This window comes from Gopherus flavomarginatus, chromosome 5, assembly GCF_025201925.1.
Source record: "Gopherus flavomarginatus isolate rGopFla2 chromosome 5, rGopFla2.mat.asm, whole genome shotgun sequence".
Lineage (NCBI taxonomy): Eukaryota > Metazoa > Chordata > Testudines > Testudinidae > Gopherus > Gopherus flavomarginatus.
This window is the reverse complement of record NC_066621.1, coordinates 19903676-19921015: the sequence shown is the minus strand read 5'-3', so window position 1 is coordinate 19921015 and position 17340 is coordinate 19903676. Positions and strand designations below refer to the sequence as shown.

Sequence of the window (17340 nt, the reverse complement as noted above, 5' to 3'; positions counted from 1 at the left end):
GCCCATTTCCAGCAGCAGGGAACCCCAGTATCCCAGCCCATTTCTAGCAGAGAGCCTCAATACCCCAACCCCCTTCCAACGAGAGGGGGCCCAACCCCTCTCCTCCGGCTGGCGGAGCCGGTCCGAGCGGGGGCTGTCCCGATCCCTGGCCGGGGGAGGGCCGGCCGGGGCTGGAGGCCATGTGAAGGGGGGGAGGGCCCAGCCCAGCTGCCTCCTGATTGACTCCCAACTTTCTGCTCCTCCCTTGCACAAACTTTCCCTTCCCTGCGCCTGGCTCCGTGCGCGGATTCCGGAGCCAGCCGCGCTCCCCGCATTCCTGCTGCCCTTGTCACCCCCACCGGCTCCGGCACCCCCAGCTCGCCCGCGGCCGGCCGAGCGCTGCGGAGCACGGAGCAGGTAAGCTCCCCCCGACCCCAGTCCTGGAGGGTCTTTCTTTGCTGTAAGGCGCTTTGCCCCCCCCCCCCCGAGGGCCCACACTCTTCCTCCCCCCAGCTGATCGCTCTAGGTGGGAAGGGGCTCCCCCATGGGGGCCCCACTCTCCCCCCCAGCTGATCGCTCTGGGTGGGGAGGGGATCCCGCTATAGGACCCCCACTCCCTCCCCCAGCTGATCTCTCTGTGTATGGAGGAGATTCCACCAACACTCCCCCCCACCCCCAGCTGAGCTCGCCTGTCCTGGGGGCCCTGTCCTCAGATTAGTTTGGGGAAAGAGCCGCTCCCCCTCCCCCCCGCAGTCACTTCCCTGAAACTGCAGCTGCCTGGGGCAGCCTTTCCCACTCTGCCTGGGAACTTGAGCTGCTTGGGTGCGGGGGCCTGGCCTGGGAAGGGATCAGCCCCATTGGAACACTAGAGAGGATGTGGAGGTGGAACTGCCCCCAGCCTCTTCTCCCCACCCCCAGTGGGTTTGAGCCTCCCCACCCCCGGAGGCCTAGTGGGCGCAAGGGGGTGTGGGTTTCACTCTCTTAACTGGGGTGGCCGGTTGCAGTCCTTTGGTTGTGGAAGGACGTATCCATGGCCCCCTCTGCTGCCTCCTCCCTCGTCAGTGTTTACCCTCAGCCTGGTGGGGCTCGTTTCCCCTCTGGTTAGTGGGTTATTATTTTTTGAATCTCTCCCCCCACCCCAATAATTCAACAGTTTTCAGTTTCAAAACATCCAGTTGCTCCCTCGGATGCTCTTGCTTTCTGCCCTGCCTCACTTCAGTTTAAGTTTTCAAGTCAATGGCCTGTGATAGATTTTAATATATTTTTTTGCTTCTACTTTGCATCTATGGGCTTTGACCGTGTGATTGCTGGAGCTACAGTTCCAAAGAGGCCTTGCGCGCAATATGTGATCCATTGATAGAGTACATAGAGCCAATACGTTACGTTATATAAGCTGCCTCCTTTTCCCTCCAACTCGCTGCAGTCGCTCCCCCAAATATAACTTCTTCCCCTTCTGACTCCGGAGGGCATCATGGGTGTCTTTAGCAACTGCATTGTGTATATGCATGTACAACACATCCATATCACACACATACACTGGAAGATAATATGCTGGCTGTATATTACACACTTTGTGCCTAGTCACACAGTCACAGTACTAACGAGTCATTAATTAGATGCATAATTTTCAGCCATGCATCACATTTGCAATATTTTTCTTGCTCTTGGTTTTTGGGGTGACGGGGGGAGCCCCAAGCAAAACAACTTAGTTATATGAATCTCCAAAATAACATGCTCATTTGTGTATCTGTTTATGTAGGTAACCATGCAGTTTTGGGTTAACTTTGTGTGTAAACTAGGTTGCATACACAGAAAAGGGCACAGTGAATGTCATTTTGGATTCAGGCATGAAAATCAATATATTGGGGCACTGGAGATGGTGTACCGGGGGAAGGGAAGGGAGATGCCCAGAAACATGGCTTTGGAGGCACCCAACATTACTTGTCCAAAAAAAACCAAAAAACACCCTACCTCCACAGAAAATCCAGTTTGGCTTGATTAGTTCTGGGCAGCTGACCCAGAGTGCTAATGAATTAACAAACAGAGAAATGGCGAGCACAGAGGGCAGGGAAGAAAAGCGTGAGGTTCCAGTGAGGCTTCCTTTTGTCTATCATAAATAAGAGCAATGGTACATAGGTGATGGAGCTGTGGCGGTCCATTCCTCCCCCGGAAAAGAGAGTCAGTCTAAATTGGATAGTTTTGAGGCAAGTGGCTGTGGCCCTGTCCCCGATCTTGCTGCCCATCTGTGGTGAGTCAGGGTTTTTAATGCTGCAACAGAGAACATCTTCTCATCTCTGTTACCCCCTGCTTGTGTGTGGGGAGGGAGTGTTTGTGAGGTGGCTGTAAGGAGGCACCTTGTAGTGGTGGTGGCTGAGGTACTTTGCAATGGAGGTGCTGCCTTAGGGGGAGACCTCGTAGCCAGGTTGCTGCCTCTATAGATAACTGGTCACGGCTCTGTAGGGACGTATTGCCGGTCGAGCAGGACCAGACACGCAGGCACTTGTGCCATACAGGGAATGCCTCTCTAGAAAGCAATAGCTGGGTCACAGTATATGGTACTTGTCTTCAGGAGCCATTTAAAGGCCTTTGTGTTGTTTCTCCCCCCAGTGCAAACCCTGTTGTAACAAAACATTCACGCTTTTCTCCAGGCAATCTTCTGCCTTTCCTCCTCCTGGGAGATAGGCCAGTATCATGACTCCCATTTTGCAGATGGGGAAAGAGAGGGAAGTGACTTACCCAAGGTTAAGGTGACCAGATGACCAGAACAAAATATCGGAACACATGGGGGAAGGGGGAAGAGGGAGGGCGCTGAAGTAAAAAATAAACAACAAAAAAAGCCAGAGTGCAGAATATTGGGACAAATGGCATATGTCGGTCAGGATGCGGGACAGACAAATGTCGGGACGTCTGGTCACCCTACCCAAGGTCACAGAGCAGGTCATGGGCTGCTGTGAGTAGAACCCAGGTTGGACTCCTGGGCCTTGGCCTTATCCACACACCAGTCTGTCCTTTCTTAGCTCTTAAAATGGATAAATGCTAATAAACCATCGTAAGGATAGTGTTAGGAAGAATCTCCCGCATGTGCCATGCTTTGTAACCCCTCAGCAGCCAGAGTATAACTCTCCTCTAGAAGAATCAGTAGTATAAAGTAGATATATTTTAAATACTAGGTAAAGATAAGAAGGGGTGTGTTTGTATATATCTATATCTTGTATTTATAATATAATCTCTAACCGCTAAGGGCAGGTATCGTTCAGCCTGGCAGTTTTCATACCAAAATGCTTTCAAGGAAACTACCGTCTCATAGCATCACTCTCGCCCTAAAGAAACTCTGGATCTGAACTTAAGTGTATAGACAAAGATGATCAGATCATAAAAGAAAGCAAGGTTTGGCCAGGCCTTTTTGTTGATGTGCTTAGACTGGGGGAACGGGGGAAGGGAATGGATACAAAGGAGAACTAGACAATTCAGGGCCTTGGCATATAGGGATTCAGCTCCTTTGGTCTCCGTGTCTTCTAACTGTCCAGCCAAGCTGGCTGGGAGGAACAACTTGCTTCCATCTGATGGCAGTTTGGTGGCTTTAGTGAAATAAGTTGCAGTTGCAGCAGTAAGCCCAAGGACTTGCTGTGCCATGGAGACTGGAATATCTTCTCCCAGCTACTAGAGTCTTTGGGGCTCAAGGTTTGCATGTGTGTGTAGCTGCTTCTGCCACTGCCCATGCTGTACCTGTCCTGTGGAGAGACCACTCGGTTTTGCCAGGCTGTTGGGCTAGCAGCAAATACACCTTTAATAAAAATAACTAACAAATTGGGAGTTGGGGGGAGATCGCCCTGTGTGTCCTGGGTATTTCTGGTGCACCCGTCACTAGGCTCTGCCTGTCTGACTCTAGTGCTCCAGGCCACGTGCAGAGCTGCTCCTCTGAGTCTCTGTAAATACCTGGCATTTCTTTGTGGAAATATTGAGTGTCTGTGACTAGCTGAGTGTGCAGAGGGAAGGAGGAGGGGTTTGGCTGAGGTGCTGGCAGGTGAGGAAGTGGCAGTGGCTTTGTTTGGAAGGGTGCAGACAGACAATCCCCTCCCTGCTGTGCTGAGAAGAATCTACCAGCAGGTACATCACTTAATACCTTGCCCATCTGCCTTACACTGGGTACCTTAAAATCCCAGTCAGCCTATAGCTGGATTGTACCAACCACCTCTTTGCTCCCAGCCATCAGAGGTACAAAGTTTATCTTTTTGCTTCGATAGCACTGTCCATAAGCAGCGATGAATAGAAAGCAGTACCCCCTTCTGGTGACAACCGGAAACTGTTGCTGCTTCCGCCAGTTGCACCAGGCCTGTGGAGACTCAGTAAGAGCGGCGCATCTGAAAGCCTAATTGAGGCTGTGACACACTGCTGACAGTGGGAGGTGGTGCAAGCCGCGACTAGCAATACAGTGGAAGGATAAAAAGATTCTCAGCCAATGTGAGAACAGGTTAAAGCTGCACTTCCTGGGAGGTGAGGGTGGAAGTGGGCAATCAACTATAATTAATGCATTAAAAATTAAGTAACCATGCAACACCTGTCGAACACACACACCAAACAGAAGGCCAGCTGCAGGGGATCCCTTGTGCTGGAATAACTTATAGAGTGGGTCTGTTGTGAAGAGCAGAGCTGTGCTATGCCTGATCCTTCTGGGTAGGGGGGAGATGTGGATTTCTGCCTCCTCCTTACTGCGTGTTCCTAGTCCCACGGAGGCTAGGGATGAGTGACATTTGGGGTGGGAGGTTCTTGTGATATTTGGGGCACCAGAGGAATACCACACAGGATTTGAGCCCCTATGATCTGCCCTTCCAAACATGGGCCCTGCTACGATGATTGTTGTTTATTATTTGTATTATGGTAGCGCCTAGGAGCCCAGGCGTGGCCCAGGACCCAGTTGTGCTAGGCGCTGTACAAACACCGAGCAGAAAGATGGCCCCATCTGCAAAGAGCTGACAATCTCCTAGAAGTTCCTTTAAGTGTTTAATAAAAAAGGGTGTCTTGAGCCTAAACCCAGTGATAAAATTCTTCCTGGCTTTAATGGGAGCTAAGAGTTGGTCAATCAGTCAGTCCTTGCTGGGAGAGGCATGTGAAAGGTGGCTGAAGGACATCTGATTGACTGACGATGTAGTCTATAGCCCTCTGAATGCCCTTCACTATGCAGCAGACTCAAGCCACCCCAAGGACACCCCTGGTGCTTGTCCCATGTATTGTGGTAAATTATTGCCATCCACCATGCAGAATCAGGGAACTGACTTTCTAGACAGGTCTGGCTGTGCCGTGGGATCACTATGCTCTAATGTGAGTATGTTCTACTCTCCCAGTCCTGGATTTGAGCCTTGACTTTATAAGAGGCATTATTCAGTGTGGGTGCCCTCTTCCGGGCTCACTAGACTATAGATGCAAAACTTCCCTTTGTTATGGGAATAGCACCTTTCCTGAGAGTTGGTTAGCCTGGAAGTCTGGGGTGTTGGAAGGTGCCTGGAGTGTGTGAGCACCCAGTGTTTCTGTCACGTGTTGGTGTTGACTTATGAAACTTTTTGGACTGAAGGAGGGAAGTTAATGATGGGTGAGGATTGTAAACTGTGTTGTCACTGAGCCTGTAACCCGCACGTGGAAAGATGGCCTCATTGCTAAAGCACAAAAAAGCGGGGTTCTGTTTGGATTTGGGCAAGTCATTTAAACCCCTTTGTTCCTCAGTTTACCCCTCTGTAAAATGGAAGTGATACTGGTCCTGCTCAGTGATACTTGTGAAGCACTTGGTGATCCCCTGCTGGAACACAGCAGAGCAGTGCAAATTGCTTTGGAAGCATGATTCTGAAAGCACGATAATGCACACTGAGTCGATGAGGGATGGTTTATGAATTACTTGTGTGGGGACATTCTCTGCCTTGTACCCAGTGCTTTTCAGCCCATCAGGCGGTGCATTCAGGGCAGCTGTTCTGGAAGCCTCTATGGACCCAGCATAGCTTATGTGTGGCTCTGTATCACTGGTGCTGCAAAACCCTGCCCTGCCATTTCACAGCCACCATGTTGGATTCTCCCTCCTGATGGGTGAGACCTGGTGGGTAGTGCCTGGTTTTGAAAAGGAAAACGCCGAGTTCCTCCCCTCTGTAAATCCATGTTTGAGCCTTGTCTGTGCGTACGTTGGGCTGAGAGTCGAACAAAGTTCCCGAGCTTCTGAGAGGGGACATGAGCACTCCTCAGAAGAGTGCACCCAAAATGGCGCCTGGGCCATGGGGACTTTGGAGCAGTCCTATGTCTTTCCTGTGCAGCTGCCACGATTCTAAGACAGTAGCCACATGGACAATGTCTTTACTGTCCCTCGTGTAGCCTGGTGGGCTTAGCTTTAAGACTGTGCAGACTTCATGGAAACATGAGTTTGAATCCCAGTTGGATCAGCTGAGCCTTCACTCTTCCAAGGGGCCATGCCATTTCCTGTGGATAAGTCTGAGTGAGACCTTTAACTAACACTGCAGCCCACATCTTCAAAGGTATTTAGGTGCCTAACTCCCACTGAAATTTATAGGAGTTAGTGCCTCAAAGGTATTTAGGTGCATGGGCCTGAGGGCCTGTCTACTGGTTGTGGATATTGTAGTTCTCACTGCCTGAGTGTCCTTGACCACATGTTCCCCTGTATTCCTTGTTTAATGCAGTATCCCACTACTTTCCCCCCACCCTGCCCCCGAGATGGCTGCATTTCAGTGGTGTTATATTGGTACAGTGATAAAACACTCTGGGATCCCCTTGGATGAAAGTGAACTCGATTGCAGTAATTTGTAAAGATTTACCACCCAGTGGTATAAAGAGTGAATCCTCTTAACTGGCCCATCTCTGGGCAGAAACCAAAGCAGCCCATTTTAACAGCTGTCTTGAAACTCCCAGGCCCTAGGATAGTGGTTCTTAGCCAGTGGTACGCATACCCCTGGGGTTACATAAAGGTTCTTTGGGGTACATCAACTCATCTAGATATTTGCTAGTTTTACAACAGGCTACATAAAAAGCACTGGTGAAGTCAGTACAAACTAAACTTCCATACAGACAATGACTTGTTTATACTACTCTGTATACTGTACACTGAAATGTAAGTACAAGATTTATGTTCCAGTGGATTTATTTTATAATTATATGCTAAAAATGAGGAAGTCAGTAATAGTGGCTGTGACACTTTTTGTATTTTTAGGTCCGATTTTGTAAGCGAGTAGTTTTTAAGTGAGGTGAAATTTGGGGTTGCACAAGACAAATCAGCCTCCTGAAAAGGGTACGGTTGTCCGGAAAGGCTGAGAGCCACTGCTCCAGGATACCTTGTGCCGCATGATACTACGTATTTAAAAGTTATTACAGTAGCACCTAGAAGCCCCAGCCAAAAGCTGGGCCCCGTTTTGCTAGGGGCTGTACACACATAGTGAGAGACAGTGCCAGCTCCTAACGCTTAGTATAAATAGGCAAGACAGACACAGGGTGAGAGGCGAGAAGGTGTATTATCACCATTTTACAGATCTGAGAGTCAGAGAGAACAGGTGACTTTTCCAAGATCATGCAGGGAGTCTGTGGCAGGGTTGTGACTGAACCCAGGTTGCCCAAGCCTCAGTCCAGTGTCTTAACCACAGGACCAAAATCAACGTATGAAATAAACACGATCATTGGCAGCGTTAAAAGGCTTGAAGAACCGTAATGAACACATGAGCCCGACCCATCTTGCAGCCTTGATAGCATAGCAGAAGGCCACACTTTGGGAAAGCGAGGCCCGCAAATCACCCTTCCTGTGTGTAAATGACTGTGGCTGGACTACTGGGCATCAGGCATGGCAGGTATCCGCAGGTTAAAGTCATAGAATAGACCAATTGGCTCTGTTCCCTGGCAGTCATCCCAGTTAGTCTAATGATTGGGCTGGTTGAGGTGATCTTAGTGCATGTCTGTAGTGAGATGGGGTCGGGTATCTACCATATAAAGAGGAGTGAAAAATTGTTTACAGTGAATATTTTTGTATGGCCCCAAGAGATAAAATGTGAGCAATATAAAAAAACCACCTTTTAAACACAAAAGCTATGCGGAACCCAGAGTTTGTCGGCAAAACTCCCATCATCTTCAGGGGAGCTGAGGGAAGCAGAGCTTGGCAGAGAGAAGCAGAAGGAACAACTTTACATGCTGTGATTATCAGAAGTGATTTGAATGTATACAGAAGGGTCTGGAACCAGAACCCCAGATCCAAATACTAGGAGGAATGTCAGATATGGACTCCACCTGTGACCCATTTCTAGCGAGAGTTCAGTCCAAACTTGTAGAGGTCCCATTAGTTATCTGAGGGCATGCCTACATGAAAACATCCAAGAAAATTAATCTGAATTAACTAGGGTGTGAATTTGAAGTGGATTAGTGAAACCTCATTAAATCCTTGTGTGGACACCGTAAATCAGAATTAAAGTGGCCTTAATTCAATTTAGTTTGGAAGTCCGTGTCTACACTGTAGTGGAGTAGCTGCGGTGCTTTAGCTATACTGCTCTAATCCTGTAGTGTAGACCCAGGCTAAGATGATGGAAGGTGTTTTTCCATCACTATAGAAAGGAGTTTTCCGCCACTGTAGGAACTGCACCTCCCTGAGCAAGGGTAGCTAGGTGAACAAAGGCATTCTTCTATCAGCCTAGCTGTATTTCTGCTAGGGGTTAGGTTGTCATAGCTATGGCACTCAGGGGTGTGTATTTTTTCTCAATCCTGGGTGCTGTAGTTATGTCTGTCTAAATTTTAAGTGTAGACCATGACTAAGAGAATTAAGCTAAAGCAAATTAAGGCCACTTTAATTTTGAATGAGGGTGCTCACACAGGGATTTAATGCAGTTTAACTAATCCACTTCAAATTCACACCTTTAGTTAATTCGGCTTGATTTTCCTGGAGATCCACATGTAGACATGCCCTGAAATAGCATGTGTGCAGCAGTCCAGTAGTTGGGACTTTGGGGTTCTTTTCTCAGCTTTGGTAGAGACCAGTGGTTTTCAACCTTTTTTTCATTTGCAGACCCCTAAAAATTTGTGAATGGAGATGTGGACCCCTTTGGAAATCTTAGACGTAGTCTGCCGACCTCCCCCCTCACCCTCCCATTGGCCACAGGTTGAAAACCACTGGTATAGACTTTCCACCTGGCCTTAAACAAGTTGCTTCACTGCTCTGTGCCTCAGTTTCCCCTATTTTCTGTAAAATAGGCCTAATAACTCCTACCTCTATGGATTGTAGTGAAGCGTAACAGTTTTTAACGTGCTTTGAGATCCTTGGATTAGAGCATGAAGCGTTATTTATTCATGACTGTCTCCTCCTAGCTCCTCGTAAAATTAGATCCAGCTGTTCACAATAGTCACTAATTTCCCCAGAAGATGTTCTGAGCCTGTAAACTTTGAGCAACTCTGAGTTAGTGGAGGATGGGCTGTAGTTCTCATGCCAGCTTGCCAACCATTTGTCCCCATCCCCCAGAGGCAGGGAGCTCATATTGCTGACGTTTAGGCAACTGTCCTTTTATTTTAGTTAAACTCAGCATTAATGTTGTTAGCGGGAAGGTTTGAGCACTTCATAGCCCCACTGCCCACCCTGTGGGGAGCAAGGCCTTGCGTGTGGCCCTCTGCTCTGGGTCCCCCCTCCCAAGAAGGAGGCAGGTTTACCCTCAAACGAACCCCCAAGAGCTGGGCAGCCTGTGGCTATGTAGCCTTTTTGGCTTCCCCTGTGTTTGTGCTGGGTCCTCACCATAACATAGATGCGCCCCCACAGGACTCCCTCCAAAGCCCACCTGGATCAGCCACGCTCAGGGGCCAGCAGGGCATTTGTGGGTCATTCCTTCCTCACCACAGCACACCTGAGACTTAAGCTACCACTCCACCAGCTGCAGTATGGCCAGAAAGGCCTCCCTGTCTCTAGCTTGCCCACTCCCTGCAGATTGGGAAGCTGGTGTGGTAGAGCAAAGAGGGAGGGAATGGTGGGGGGAGAGAGAGTCTGTGATTACTGGGTTGGTTAGATAATTGTGGGCGGGTAAGGGGGGCTGATGCATTGGCTCAGGATCAGCTTAACTACCGGGCTGTGCTCTCATCTGGAACTCCTTCTCTATTATTAATATCACCTTCATTATTTTTAGCAACTTACATTCTCTATATGCAGGAGGCGCTTCACCCACCACTGAAATGCTGCCACCTCAGCAGTGGGGGCGCAGCAGCTGTTTTAACAGCACAGAGCTGCAAGGCTGAATCTTAGGGCAGGAAGTGAAGGAAGTGCTTGCTTCCAGTTGGAAGTGTGAAGGGGGAGTTCAGATGGCCAGGAGGTAATGAATCAACCCCGGAAGTGGACCAAAACACCAGAGGTATCCTGCTCTTGTGATCAATGCAGTGGGATCTTTAATGTCTGCAATTGAGCAGATTCTTGGTTTTATGTGGCTTGCCCAAAGGATGGGTTTTACCTAGATGCGTTTGGGTCCAAGTACCTAATGCCTCTATTTCAGCAGGGGTCCTGATAATCAGTATGTACTTAGCAGGCTTCTTCTTTTATTGGAAAGCTGCAGGAATTCTCACAGCTCATGGTGCTGTGACTAGAAGGGACTGAGCTAAGTTTTCCCATGTTGCGTAGAAGTCGCTTGGAAGAGCAAGATGAGAAGGAGAGGAAGTGGTGAAGGCAGTGGTCTGGGACTGGGACTCAGGAGATCAGAGTTCACTTCGCAGCTCTGCTGTATACTTCCGGTGTGATCATGGCAAATCACTTCATCTCTGTGCCATAGTTCCCCAGATGCAGAATGAGGATGATGATGCTTCCTTTGGCTTGTCTCTTTAAACTCTTCAGGATGGTCTCTCACCATGTTTGGCCATCACCGAACACAGTGGGCCTTTGATCTCAGTTGGGGCCCAGTCTTTCCCGCAGTATAAATAATAGTAAGAGCATTACTGTTCAGTTCTAGAAACACAAGAATAATGTATATGGGGCTCATCCTGGGGGATCCCAAGAGCTTAATAAATTGTGTGCACAGCACTCCTGCAAAGTACAAAGGACATGGCTGGCTAAATTTTGCCAGGGACTAAGATGTTTGTGTCACTGCTCAGCAGATCGGATCTTGCTGTTTGGGGTCTCATCAGAAAGACCCACACACTGGAAACCGCATGGTTCTCAACTTACAGGAGAGGTGGAAGCTCACTGGGAAAAGGGTCTGGATACTCCAGACCAGAAACCTAAAGGCCGCAATGGTGGAAGCCTAGAAATACACAGACCACTGATCCAGCCCTCTGGCTGTCAGTCTAGGTAAACATATTCCAGGCTCTGGGCTGCAGAAATATACGTGACCCCGCAGGATTCCCTTTTTCCACATTAGCTGCCTCCTAGTGGGGATATCGGTTCTTGGTAGTTTCCTCGCTGGCCCTCTGCAGAGCATGTTCCCCTTTGGTCATTCTGTGCGGCGTTCATTCCTGAGTCATCAGTTTAGCCCCAATGCAGGGAATTGCACAGTGCGTTGATTGTCCACGCAGGGCCCGTTGCCTGTTTCCTGTATGTATGGTGTATGGCATATGAAATACATACTCCCATTACGGTTTCTGCAAATGTGTGAGATAATGAAACCCTCTGGAAGGGGCTCCTGTGGAGACTTTTATCTCGTGATGCCACCTGTGTGGAGGGATTCCTCCCATGGTACCCAGGACAGCATGCCAGGGGAAAGTGACTTGTAATGGTGAGGAGTGCTTGGCTTCCGCCAGACTGAATGACTTTTTCCTCGGCTTCAGAAAGGTGTTACGGCCATTCCCCATCCTGGAGCTGGGTTGTCGTATGTAGCCCAATGGGTCGTGCTGAGGGCTGCTCTGGTTTGGTAAGTTGCTGCTTTCAGATTGCCCACAGCACCCAGCTATGAATCAGGGCTGATGCCTCAGGGGCAGCTGTGTCTCCTAGGCAGAGGGTGAGGGCAGTGATTGCAGCTGCTTCCCTGGTGAGGATTGGGTTACACGAGGGTGGAGGGAAGGGAGAGGCAGCCTGGGACGAGGGAGTGGGTGTGAAAGAACTGGAGCCTTCCTGTTTGCACAGGGGTTATAGACACCTTATGGCCCCTCTTTAGACTGGTTACTTTAAAATCACATAGCCTGTACATTTGCACAGAGTCAATAAGACACTTTCCCCGCCCCACAGATCTAAGGCCTTGTCTAAGTCAATAAGGAATGAAATTGACATAGGTCATTTTCAAACTGATTTGACAGTCCACACAGGAGTTGGCACTGATTTAGCGACCCCGGTTTAAAAAGACACCCTTAGTTAAACCTATACAATGACGTTTGTAGGCTGGGCCTAAGGGAGAGCTGGCTGGGAGACTTGGAACAGTTGCTCAGGAGTGGGAGGATGTGGGCAGTTGTTGGGATGGAGAATTCCCAAACACAGGTTTGGAAGGAGGAAGAGCTTGGATAAGGAGAGAGGAGACCGTTCTGAATATGGGGGAGGGCAGCAGGAGAGAAGATGCGAAGAAGGACTGTGCCACTCCAGTCCCTTCCTTTGGAAGGTAAGCCTTAGGGCACAAGCCCTATTTGGATTCAGTGGCACCAGGACAATCCTTTATGTGGATGCCTGGAGTCCTTTGCCTCCCAGGACATCTAAAATGACTAAGAGCTGGCCAGAGAACCTTAAGCTGGTTCACATCTGTCGTACTGAGAACATCTGGGATACTCCCACCTCTCCCATGATGTTCCTGGTTTCCTTGTCTTATTGTTTTTTCCTGATTCTATAGAAATGGTTGTTTCTAGCTGGAGAATGACTTATGGATTTGCCTTTTCCTCTGAATTCCAACCCCTTCTTGCGTCCTAGCAAAGTATCTGGTGGCTGTTGGGTGTGTGTCTGTGACATAGACATTGTCCATCTTACCTAGGACAGTTAATCCCTAAAGCCAGCTCTGGCCCCATTTATTCAGACTGGAATGCGTAGTTAATCACCTTGGCCAGACCATGGGCTTGCTGAGCAGATTGCCAGAACACTTTCAGCCAGGTTCTGCTTCAACCTCCCAGATCTCTTCCTTGGGTCTTGTGCAGTTTAAGCCTATGGGATCTCTGGGAAATTGGCTTTGCTTCTAAGCCATGCTGGGAATTCAAATGCTTGAAGCCACTTTCTCTGCTTGGATCGGCAGGTTCTCAAGCTCAGTAGGTCAGAGTTGCTTCTCACCGTCAACAAACAGCAAATTATAATTGGAAATAAAGGTTTAACTTGTAATGATATTTCTCAGCATGCTACTGGCTAAATTACATCCGGTCTAACTCATTCCCCTGGCAATTGGAAACTTCCTGTCCTAACCGTGCACTGTTCAGTGGCTGCCGTGTTCCAGAGATGGCTGTGCTTCAGTGATGGATGAAGTGACTCCAGTATGTAAGAGCTTGATCCTGAGGTGTACTGAGCACCATTAATTCCTGGCGGATGATCCAGTGAGAGTGTTGGGCGTCTTGGGAACAGGCCTACAGTTTGTAAAGCCTTTTGGGCCCAAAGTGCTATGTAAATAAGATGATCCCATTCCTGGTGGTGGCCATCTTGGTGACGCTGGAGGAGGCCAGTCTAAGACTTAGTCAGTTTCCAACTAGTTTCATAATCTAGAAAATAATTAATGCTTTAAAAGCTTTTATTAAAATGTAAATCAATGAAGTGCCTCTGCTGGCTAAGCAGGATGGAAAGCAAGAGGGACACCCCTGCTGCTGGGTTATGTGGTCGTGTTCGAACCAAGATGGTTGCCCCGTTACCTAGCAGTGAGGCTCAGAGAAACATCTGCTTTGCTTTAAAAATACTGGGCCACCGGCTCGGTTCTTCCCCAGGCAGATCCCCGTTGACTTAAGGGGGACTGGGGGCCCTGCAGGGTTTGACCCATTCAAGATACATTTCCTGAGCCTGTGAGAGGTTTCTGGGCTGAGTGAAAAGGCCTAAGTCTCAGTCCTTCTGAGCCTCGGTTCCCTGGTGTCCCATCTCCATGCCTTGCTGGTGTCTGGTCAGGGAAGTTCCTCTGTGGGTCACTGGGGAGGAAAAGGAGCAGCTTTGTTAGGATGGGGTCAGTGGCTGTCTACCTCGCTGTGCACAGGCTGGGGCCTGTGTCCTTGTTTGTAACTGGTGGGTAGAAGGTGACCAGCACATCTGGGGACACAATAGCCTAAAGGGGACGGAATGGACTTGGTGGTTGCCTGGGAGACCCAGGCCCTCTCTCCAGTCTGCTGTCACTTTAGGAGCCACCATCCATCGGTGCTGCATCCCTCGTGGCCTTGGAGCCACGTGGCCTCTTGTGGTTTCCTCGCTCTGATTGCTTCCTGAGCTCCACGCCAGGCCGGAAAAGACAGGAAGTGATAGAGGAAAGGAAATTACTCAGCTGTCTCACAAGGGAGCAGGAGTTGGGGGGAGGGGTGTCTGGGAAAGTCCCAGGACTTCTGAGTCTGGACCATCCAGGGGCCCTTCGGCATCCATTCCCCTGTCTGTCTGAATGATGGGGTTGGGTGGGAATGCAGGAAAAGAGGATGGATCCAGTGAGGGGCGAACATGAGAGACAGGCACTTGCTAACTGGCTTGTTACTGAGCTACACTTCCCTCTGAAACTTTGCTTTTACACAGCCTATAGTGCCACATCAGTGGCTTGGATTTCTCAGTCCCTTTTGCAGGCAGGATCCTGGCAAGGGGATATACCCTGATGGTAGCAAGTAGTAGAAGTGAAGTCTGATTCCAAGCAATGGGAATCCCTAAATATCAAAGGGCCTTGCAGCTTGGTAACAGTTTAGAAAAAGAGCACAAACCCCCAACCATTAGTATTGATCGGTCTCTGAGGTTTGGTCCTTGTGGGAGCACTGTTGGGTAGAAATACATAGGTGGTGTGCTCTGCTGATGAATATAATGCTTTCCACCCTCATTTCCACCCCCAGGATCCCATACTACTGTTCAAGCTAAAGATAGGGATTGCTTTATTCCTTGCTGAAAGGCAACCACTTCTGGGGTGGAGCATGTGAAAGTGTTTTCCAGGCGGGGAAGTAGAGAACAGAAACTACTCCCATGGAAACTGCAGGGAAGGGGGACGGTTAGGGTCTGCAGAATGTGGTCATCCAACCTGCGATTTGACCAGGATGTCAGAATTAACATCCTGGCTCTTGGAAAAACTGCTATAAAGTCTTTCATGGCCAGGATTTCTGAAAGGCAATGAACCTCCTAGTGCTCCACTGGGGCACCATCTGTTGAGCTGCTAACACTGCCTGTGGCATCCTTGGAACGCTTCCACCTGGGGATCCCCCAGCCCAAACGTGTGAGGTTAGAGGCCCTGGTGATAGGCCTGCAGGTGAGGCTGTGATTGCTGGTGGGGATCTCCTGGTGAGGGCTGGCCAGGTGGTACAGTCACAACGGGTAAAGATCTGAGATCACCGGGCTGGCAGCAATACCATGTACTCTGTCTTTGGGGAGAGTTGAGCACTGGCAGTCCCATGCACCTCCGCCGATGCTTGGGACAGTGCGGAGGGGCTCAGGAGTGGCGTTGGGGGGCCTTTCATGTGAGCTGCCAGGTTAGACGCTGGGTGTCAAGCAGATCAACTCCCCCATCCCCAAACTGGTGTTGACAACGCTTCTCACGGCGCTGTGGACAGAATCGACCATTGTGTGCCCTGTAAAGAGCATCGGACGTGGCCTACCCCGACCCACAGACCATAGAGACAGTGAAAGAAAAAGAGCAGCTGGCACGTCATTCCCGTGGCTGTTTTAATTTCTTACGCCAACATCCCTCGCCATCGAGGATTTTAGAAGCACCCTCCCTACACAGACACCCCCTTGTTGTTCCCTGCCACCCCTGTAGGATGGAGCACTGTGAATCTGGGGATCCCTTCTCCCTACAGGCTCCCCTGAAACCACTCCACCTTCCCACCTTCTGAGCTGCACCTCTCCCCCCCACCCCGGGCTTTGCAGGTGGCAGCCTGGCTTTCCCGCCCCGTCCCTGCCTGCCTCCCCCATTTCCTTCCCGTGCATGCAGTCGGATAAAATATATTAACATGCAGACAAAACAAACATGGAAGAGATTGGTGGGGGGAGGTGTGGGGGAGAGGCTGAGAGGCAGCATCATGGAGAATGCCCCCGGCAAGCGTTCTCCTTCCAGAAATTAGAAGCATATTAAAGAAGGCCTCTGCGTGCTTGCAAATTGTTTCCTCCTGTTGGAGTTCAGAGCCTACTTTCGGGGCTGTGCGTTCTCTTGGCTAACACTCTAACACATGATGAGGGGCCGGAGAGCTGCTGTGTGAAATGGCTTGGGGCCGTTACATGGTCATGCTGTACTGGAAGGGAAATGTTTGCACCCCCGATGGCTCTGAATTCCAGTAGTGCTGTCTATTTCAAAAGATCCCAAAGTCCTCCTCGAGCTGTGTACCTTGGCATCGCTGAACTGCAGCCACCTCTGGGGTGGAATGCAGCAGCTGTCTGGCGGCACACAGCAATGCTTCACTACAGCCCTCAGGAGGGGAAGGGAAGAGTGAGATGGAGAGTTCTGGATGTTGAGGTGGTGGTGTTCAGGTAACCGCACTGGAACTGCAGCCAGGTTGCTGGGGTTAATGCCCCAGCTCTTGCAGGAATCATTCTGGGTCCTTCATGGAGTGGGCAGGACCTTGGCTTTGCTGGGTCTCTGAATAAATACTCCTTGCTTTTGAGCTCCAATGAGGCAGAGTCTCCCACAGCTGGGAGAGGGGACCCTCCTGTCCCACCCCTCAGATTTCAGCTGATTGCAAAGTCCCAAGTGGCTGCTACCCACTCTCTATATCACCTAGCTCCCTGAAGTGCCTGCTTGACCCCGGCACAGGGACAGGCTGGGCTGCGTAATCCAAGGCACAGACACTGCTGTCTGTCCTGCCTAGAGACCCCGTCTCTCCCCAGCCAGGACATCTTTGTATCTTTGTCAGTGCCCTGCTCGCCTGTGGAGCAATATAGGGCTCATGGGCAGCATCTGGTGGGATTGGAGCTCTGCTGCGGTAGTGCAGGGTATGCGAGTGGCAGGGGCCCAGTGACCACCAGGCTGCTTCCTCCTGTTTCCAAATTGCTATCTGCGGCTCCGCTCAGGGAGAAAGCTGGGCAGCCGGCCTGCTACTGGAGTTGCTGCTGGGGACATGGTCCTTGAGTTACACAAATGGCCAGGCCCTTGTGAGGGCCCCACACCCATGGTGATGAGCCTGCAGTGGCCACACAGGATCTATAGTGTGTGTCTGCTCCCTGGAAAGGCTGGATCGATGCCTGTGTTGCCAGGGGAGTTCTGTAAGTATTGCTGCCCCCTCACCTCTGGGCTGAGCTCCCATGACCATGGGGGGCTGGAGGCCCCCTCCCAGCCTTCTCCCATGGCCATGGGGGATCTATACAGGCTTTCTCAA

At 50.1% G+C, this 17340-nt stretch overlaps 1 protein-coding gene across 1 annotated transcript in view; it reads left to right on the top strand.

Moving 5' to 3' along the window:
• Positions 1 to 259: 259 nt before the first annotated feature.
• The window catches only part of TEAD3 (TEA domain transcription factor 3), a 57515-nt gene continuing 40434 nt past the window's right edge, over positions 260 to 17340 (top strand). The window contains exon 1 of the mRNA XM_050953141.1: positions 260 to 396. The gene's annotated coding sequence lies outside the window, so the exon portion shown is untranslated. The remainder of the gene's footprint in view (positions 397 to 17340) is intronic.